Source organism: Apium graveolens, chromosome 4, assembly GCF_009905375.1.
Source record: "Apium graveolens cultivar Ventura chromosome 4, ASM990537v1, whole genome shotgun sequence".
NCBI lineage: Eukaryota > Viridiplantae > Streptophyta > Magnoliopsida > Apiales > Apiaceae > Apium > Apium graveolens.
The window spans coordinates 156,970,563-156,978,307 of record NC_133650.1 but is presented as its reverse complement, the minus strand read 5'-3'; the positions used below and the strand labels follow the sequence as shown (position 1 = coordinate 156,978,307).

The window sequence follows — 7,745 nt, the reverse complement described above, 5'->3', positions numbered from 1 at the left end:
AAATTATGAATTTTTGTACGGATGATTGTATGTTGTAGAGCTTGTTTTCCTGATCATTTTGGTATATTATACTCTTGATTTGGAGTTCAATAACATGTTTAATTTTGGGTTTGATTTCAAAATTTAGAAATTAGGGTTTATATTACTTTGAATGTTTTCAATTCGATTTGGGGAAATCTTTGTTAGGGGTTTTCAGTTGATCTGGATGGGTTCTTTGTGTTCCTTATCAAATTTGCAATCGAACCATGTATTTATATCATACAAACGATTCCTGAAAAGTACGGAGTTGTCTTTTAAAGTTTTCTTCCGGATTTTATTTATGCTCGCCGGATTTTCTTTGAATTTGGCCGGAAAAGCAGCCTGGGCCGTTGTTACTCGATGTTAATCGGCTGGCAGAGATGCTGGGGTGGTGTGTAATCGATTGGAGCTAATAAATCAAAAGAAACGATTCGAAATAGGCTTGAATCGAGGTCGCCGGAGCTTCCCGACCACGCCGGATTCTGCAAAATTTCCGGCGGGTCTGAGTTGTTCTTGGCAACCCGATTGTTGACCCGTTTCCCAGATTTTCGACCCGCTTTCAATCTTCTTTTGCTCTGTTGCATTTCCAAATCCTGTTTTTGGATTTTCTTTTTAAAAATAAATAAAAAATTCTATTTTTATTTCCTAAAATTCATTTTTAATTCCAAAAATACTTTCAATGATTTAAAAATTTAGAAATAAATCTGAATTATTTAATTATAGCATACTTTCAATCGGTCTATATGTTCAGTGATTACTTGTTTATAGCATAACTTTCAATCCGTTAATCGGATTTGGGTGAAACGAAGGGTAGTTGAAACCTTATGACGTCCATGTGACGACTAGAACAATGTGAGATGAATATTAATGGATGCTTATGATGCCTAACAGAGTAAGCAAGGCGTAGGAAAGAGAAGCAGGTGATCAGAAAATAGAATTGACATGTAGAAAATACAGCAAGTAAACAGAGGATAGAAGCGAGGCATAGGAGAAGCAGACGAGTGATTGTTGAATGGAGTCAGTAGACAAGTACAAGTGAAGTTGAAATCGATTATGATAAGGCAAGTACTTCTAAACCTTTCTCGATATATAAAGCAAATATTTTTAAATTCTCTTGTGACATACTGTTAATACCCAAAATAGCTCTGTTTTATACTGTAAATACTTTGAATCCTTCAGCCTTGAACCTGAGCCACATCATTTGATCTTTGAGCTGTAAGCCTTATTCTTTGTGAACCATTTCTTGTTGATTTACCAGATATTAAACCACACAAATATAATACTACTCCACAATTATATATCCATCAAATACCAAATACTGAAACATAATTGTTTGAACATACAGGAACTTTTATACTCTACCATACCTTGTGATATCAAAGTACTAAAACCTTGTAAAAACACTATTCATCTAATACCCGATTATCCTACCGGCTGGAGGCCATTTCTTTTATGTACTTTGACATACCCTTTCAGTAATCATGCTCTTATACAAATGTTTTATTGTTATGGATTATGATCTGGTTTTATTAAATTTTATTGTTATCATATTGAACTGCTTTAGAATTGGATAGTTTTTTTTGTGTGGACCAGATTCGTGGTCACACCATATCGATGGTCAAGTTAGGGCAATGTGTGCCTTGGATCCAGTAATCAGAGCAGTGCTGTGTGCTTTGCTCGGGGTTAGTGCGTGACTGATCAGCAACCTAACCTTGGTTTTAAAAACTTAAAATGAATATCCAATTCTATTGGTTATTTAACAAGAAGCTTGATTCCTTTGAATCACCTCGTTTATTATTGTTTAACCTCAGTTATTGATAATATGACTTGCTGAGCTAGTTAGCTCACTCTTGCGAATCTTTTTATGTATTCTACAGTTAAGAAGGATACGGTTGATAGTAAGGTTTCCCAGTTCAATGTTCGAGCTAGGATTCCAGATTATGATTGATCGAGCTAGCAGGAGCTTATTGCAGTAGTGAGATAGTAAGGTTGTAAGAATAATTTCATATCAGTTGTAAATTAAATTAGTTGGGATTTGGTACGATGTAATAAAAGTTAAGGTTGTGGCTTGTTTTCATACTTTAAACTATTGCGATCCGTGGTTATGTAAAGCAGGGTCATTGCAAATAATATTTTATATACAGGTTTATATATTGAGTATGTGTTGTGGACCCCAAACCTCTGACCCGGGTTTGGAGGGCGCCACATTTATAGCAAAAGGTAAATGACTTATCAAGAATTTAAAATAAATATTTGGAATTTGCTTATTGAGAAGTCATATAGAGAAAATAGATACATATCGATAAGTCATATTTCTGAGTCTTATCGAGAATTAGAAAAAGACTTATCGAGATGTCAAATAAATACCTAGTTTCTCCTAAATGGACTGAATTGTTCCATTTTTTATTGGAATGAATCAAAATAAAATATAATGACTCGTATATTTTATATTATTTAAAAAGTATAATTGTTAAATAATTAAATAAATAAAATATGTGTATTGGTCCTGTCAGCTGTGTGTTGTTTTCTTATATATGTGATTGTTGGTTTATGAGGATTATTTGTATAATTAATTATTGAGCCATATTGTTTTTGTTTCACTTTTAAAAGTGATTTTATGGTAGATTTATTTTCATAAGTATTTGGATTGTCTCTAAAATTGTTTTTATAATTTTATAATTTCAATAAATATTTTTGGGATTGTATAAAATTTAGAAATTAATATATTATTAATTATTTATCTTTAAATGATTTTCTGACTGCATTTATTTGTAAATTAAGCATTTAATTCCAAGATGCTTCAAAAATTATGAAATCTATATTTTATAAAGTTTGGAATATTCCGAGAATTTTAAAATTATTTCGGAGATTTTTTGGATCAAATTCACTCGCACATTTGTTCGTTAAATCATTAAATGCGGGAATGTTGCGCGTTCAAAAATGGTTTAAAAATTATGAAAAAATTATTTTATTAATTTCTAATTATTTCGGAAATTTTAAAAGTATTTTGGAAAATTTTCGATAAATTTTCATACGCACCTCGTTCGTTTAATTGAGAAAAGTGGAACAAAAATCAGGCTACCGGGTAATACTGGACACGTGTCTCACAATTAGTATATTAGTTGATACATGTCTAGTTTTTTCAGTTTATTCGATACGTGGCAGATGTAAATCAATTACATACATTTCATTTCTTAATTCATTTTCTTTCTATCTCTAATATCTCTCGTCTCTCTCGGTCGAATCTCTCGAATCTCTCGACTTTCTCTCTGTATCTCTCCCTCCCCTCTCTGTTCCTTTCTTTTTCCCCTGCTTTCCTCACGTTTTCTGGAGATTCTTCCCTGTCTCTCTCCATTTCCGTTCCTGACTGTTTCGTTACCGCCGCCGCCTAGTTTTGGTGAGGCATGGTGGTTTCGATTAGTTTCGTTTGATTATATATGTATATATACCATTGTATATATATATGTGTATGTGTGTGTAATTTATGTGCTGTGTGTGATGTGTGTGTGTGTATTGTGTGTGTATGTGAGTTGTGCAACGTGCGTGTGTGTGCGGCAGTGGCCGTGTGTTTATTTGGTCGTGTTCCTGTGTTTTTGTGACTGGGCTTCTCTGTTGGGCCTTGTTGTTGGGCTCTTGTTGGGCCCTGTGCGTCAGTTGAACTTGATTGTTATAATTTTTAATTTTGATTTTCTTTTACTGCAGGGAATTATTGATTAAAATTCGTGATATTAAATTTTAATATATGCCGGAAATGATTTTAATCGGTGAGATTTATTCGGACACCGGAATATTTTCGGGCACCAATAAATTTTGTCGCTGTCGACGATGAGCCTCGGGAGTCGACGGTGGACGGTGATGATCGATTTTGAGTCCTACATTTAATAATAAATAAATAAATTTAGTTTGTAAATTTATTTTTAAAACAAGAAATATTTATTTGGTATTTAAAGATTGTATCGAGGTTTGGATTGCGTTCTTGTAAATTTGGTTTGGTGACGTCGATTATGTTTCGACGGGTAGGCCGATAAACAGAGGAGACGCTGCCCGATTTTCAGGAAATTTAAATTCAAAAATACGGGGACATATCCTGTGATTATCGGGATTACTAGTCGAACATATATAACTATATAATTATAACTATTTTACAAAACATACTTGCATGTTGTGATAAAATATTTTGTAAAATATCTGACAACCCTGTTTTCTGAAGCGACGTATATATGTGTTTTCTGAAAACAAATACTGAACCAAGTTTTGCATACATGGACCTGATTGTTATGTGTATTGCAATAATACGTATAATTACGAGTCGGGTTTTGATATCGTTTGGGTAGAATTGATGCGAGGATGTGTCAAACATAATTGTTTGTCTAACATAAGGTAGTTCGACTCTGTAGGTTCTAGTCGGAAGACCCGGAAGTTGACGTCGGACTAAAGATAGCCTAATGATCAATCGACAAGCTCAGCAATGGTCCAAGCGAAGGACCTGAGTGTTAAGGTTGGATCCAGGATAGTCTAATAATTAGGCGATAAAGCCTGAACGTCCAAGTCGGTCCAAAGTCAATCAGTGATAGTTGTAAAGCTATGAAAGAAAAGTACGCATGACCTTACTTTTATGATTCAATATATATGAATAAACTATTATTTTATTCTGTACGGGAACAGAAACATTTTAAGTTAGGTATCCCCTGTAGTTATAACCAATTGTTTTAAATCTGTTTTGGGGAAAAGTAACTTTGAAAAGGTACCTATCTCGAATGAAAGTGATTTGTGAAACAATTTTACGTGTGTTGTTAAATGAAATGTTTTACAATGAGATAGGTACAAGTGATTTGAAAACTGGATAAAAACAATCAGATATTGGATACATAGGGGCCACAGTGGCCTATTGAGGTGGAGTAAGAGGCTAACTCGGTTGCGCGTACTACATAACCGATTAGTCCAGCAGGTCAGAGACCTAGCTAGTCTCTGAGTTCCGGAATAGGTTTATGGGATGACAAATGGAGTCATATGGTGTTGATAGCCTGATCATCTGTCTTCACATATCCACTATGTATCTGATTTGATTTTTTGATTCCTGTAACAGAATAAGTGGTTTATACAGTTGAGTTATAAATGTGAATAACATTCTAGAATTGGACTCTGGTATTTATACATAGCACACAACTATGTTGTTATATAAAGAGCATTGTTGAGTGGCATTTATGACACTTTATAACACTCCATTAAGCTTTGAATTAGTGTATTTGTACTTAAGTTGTTGGTATTTTAATGTGTTTTCTAGTGTTTTTTCATTTCAAGCATTATTCCGGAATTTAGGTGAATTAGCATTGATTTGATACTAATATGATGTTAGGATGGTATGCAAGGAATATAGGCTCGTGAAGACCAACTCATTGCAGCAAGAAAAGAGGGAAACTTTAATTTTTCCAGAAGACCGGCGCGCCCGTGCTGTGCTAGCGCACGGCCGCGCCAGAGAAGTAGAATGTCAGCGCGCCCACGCTGGTGAAGCGCGCGGCCATGCCAGGTCATGAATCCAGTTTCCTGTTTCAATTAGAAGACTATTTTTCTGGGCTTTTGGATTAATTGGGGTGCTATTTAAAGACAATAAAAAGACATATTTCATAAAAGAGCTTAAGGAGAAGACGACAAGAAGACCTATAGCACAATTCAACGAAGGCGAAGAAGATCTAGTTTTATTCTTGTGAATCTTTGTTCTAAGTTGTAATCTTGGATGCTCGTTTCTTGTTTTGTTGAACCTAATACTCTAGATTACGTACTTTGTTTATTATTTGTTTTATAAAGACTACGTGTATTATACCATGCTTTCATCGAAACCCACGTTGATGATGAGTCCGATTATGGGCTAATCGTTATCGTGGGGTTCTAGCGGATTTATTTATGGATTTCTTTAGTTAATTTGTTTTGATTCCTTAATGTGTGATGATTGTATGATATCCTAGTTTTGGTTGTGCTTATTCATCTTGTGAGCGTCGCGAACTTATAAGATAGTGTGTTAATCTTTAATGAAGCGAAGTGAATTTAAGGGTTTAGAACTTTCCATGCTAGCATAGGTTCATATATTTGATATGTATGATTCATAGGTAATTTTAACCATCTTACTTGCCCTATGTAATCACGATAGATAGCTTGTGCATTAAACCATTATGTTGTCAAATTCTATAGACATACAGGGTCTCAATATAATTGGTGTCTATTCAGCTTCTGTCTCTTTTGTGGATGTCTGGTAGTATGGTATTCGTACAATGAAAGTTGATGTTTATCAGTTTCCTGTTATCTGATTAGTGTCATCACCATTGTATACTAAGGTTAAGATCGAAAAGGCTATTGAATGAAGTATTTAATGAAGTTAGAATCCCATGTTCTGTTATATATTATTCAACCCTTTTTAATCTCTTAGTTAATATTCTCTAATATAATTCTCGATAGTTAATCGTAGTATAATCAAAATCCAAATTGTTATTCGTCTTAGCATTGAATAATAGCCATATCATTGTTGCATAAGTGCATAAATCACATAGTTAATATAACCAGTTTCTGTGGGAACGAACTAGAAATAATTCTATATTACTTACGATCGCGTATACTTGCGTGAATTTTAGAGCGTGTTCAGCGACTAACAAGTTTTTGGCGCCACTTCCGGGGACCCAGTGTTAACTTTTAGTTTATGTGTTTGTCATAAGTGATCGTTAAAGTTCATTGACTCGGACATTGTTACTTACCTACTCTTTTCCTTATCGTGTTTCAGGTACTCTAGCGAGCGTGTATGCATACGCGTTTGCGGGCTCGTAAGAGAACTCTGGATCAAGCCGATGAGGAAGCTGTATTGATTCGAAGGGAAGTTTTTGAGGATGAAGAGAAAGTAGAAGAATAAGAGAAAGTCGAGAAACCAACTTTAGTAGTGATGGGAGATCAAGCAGAAATTCCTAAGGCTTTGATGGACTATTCTCAGCCTAAGATAAATGATATTCAATCGAGCATCATCAGACCAGCCATCTCGGCTAACACTTTTGAGATAAAGTCGAGCACGATTCAGATGATACAGATCTTAGTTCAGTTTGAGGGCTTTCCTACAGAAGACCCCAACATGCACATCAGGGATTTCATCGAGATCTGCAACACTTTCAAGTTCAATGGGGTGACTGAAGATGCTATCAAGCTGAGGCTTTTCCCATTCTCGCTGAGGGATAAAGCTTTGTGCTGTTTACATTCTCTACCACCAGGGTCTATCACCAAATGGGAGGATCTTGCTCAAAAGTTTCTCACTAAATTCTTTCCTATGGCGAAGACTGCTACAATCAGGAATGCTCTTACGCAGTTTGCATAGCAAACTGGTGAATCTCTGTGTGAGGCTTGGGATCGATATAAGGAGATGTTAAGGAAGTTCCCACACCATGGCATGCCTGATTGGATGATTATAAACTGTTTCTACTATGGTTTTGGCGCACAGTCTAGACCTATACTCGATGCAGCATCTGGTGGAGCCTTATGCTATAATGAAGCTTATGAATTGATTGAGCTCATGGCAGCTAATGAATACCAGAATCCTACATAAAGAATGTTGCAAAGCAAGGTAGCAGGAATTCTAGAAGTGGATACAACTACTGCTATAGCTGCTCAACTTCAAGCTTTGACGATGAAAGTGGACTCTTTGGCTAATTATGGAGTAAATCAAACACTAGTGTTTGTGAACTTTGTGCGGGGGC

At 35.2% G+C, this 7,745-nt stretch overlaps 1 non-coding gene across 1 annotated transcript; it reads right to left on the bottom strand.

Annotated features, from left to right (window-relative positions):
• Window positions 1-7,333: 7,333 nt before the first annotated feature.
• LOC141722855 (small nucleolar RNA R71) lies at window positions 7,334-7,440 on the bottom strand. The gene has a single exon (XR_012575854.1). It is a non-coding gene; the product is annotated as a small nucleolar RNA R71 (small nucleolar RNA).
• Window positions 7,441-7,745: the final 305 nt, after the last annotated feature.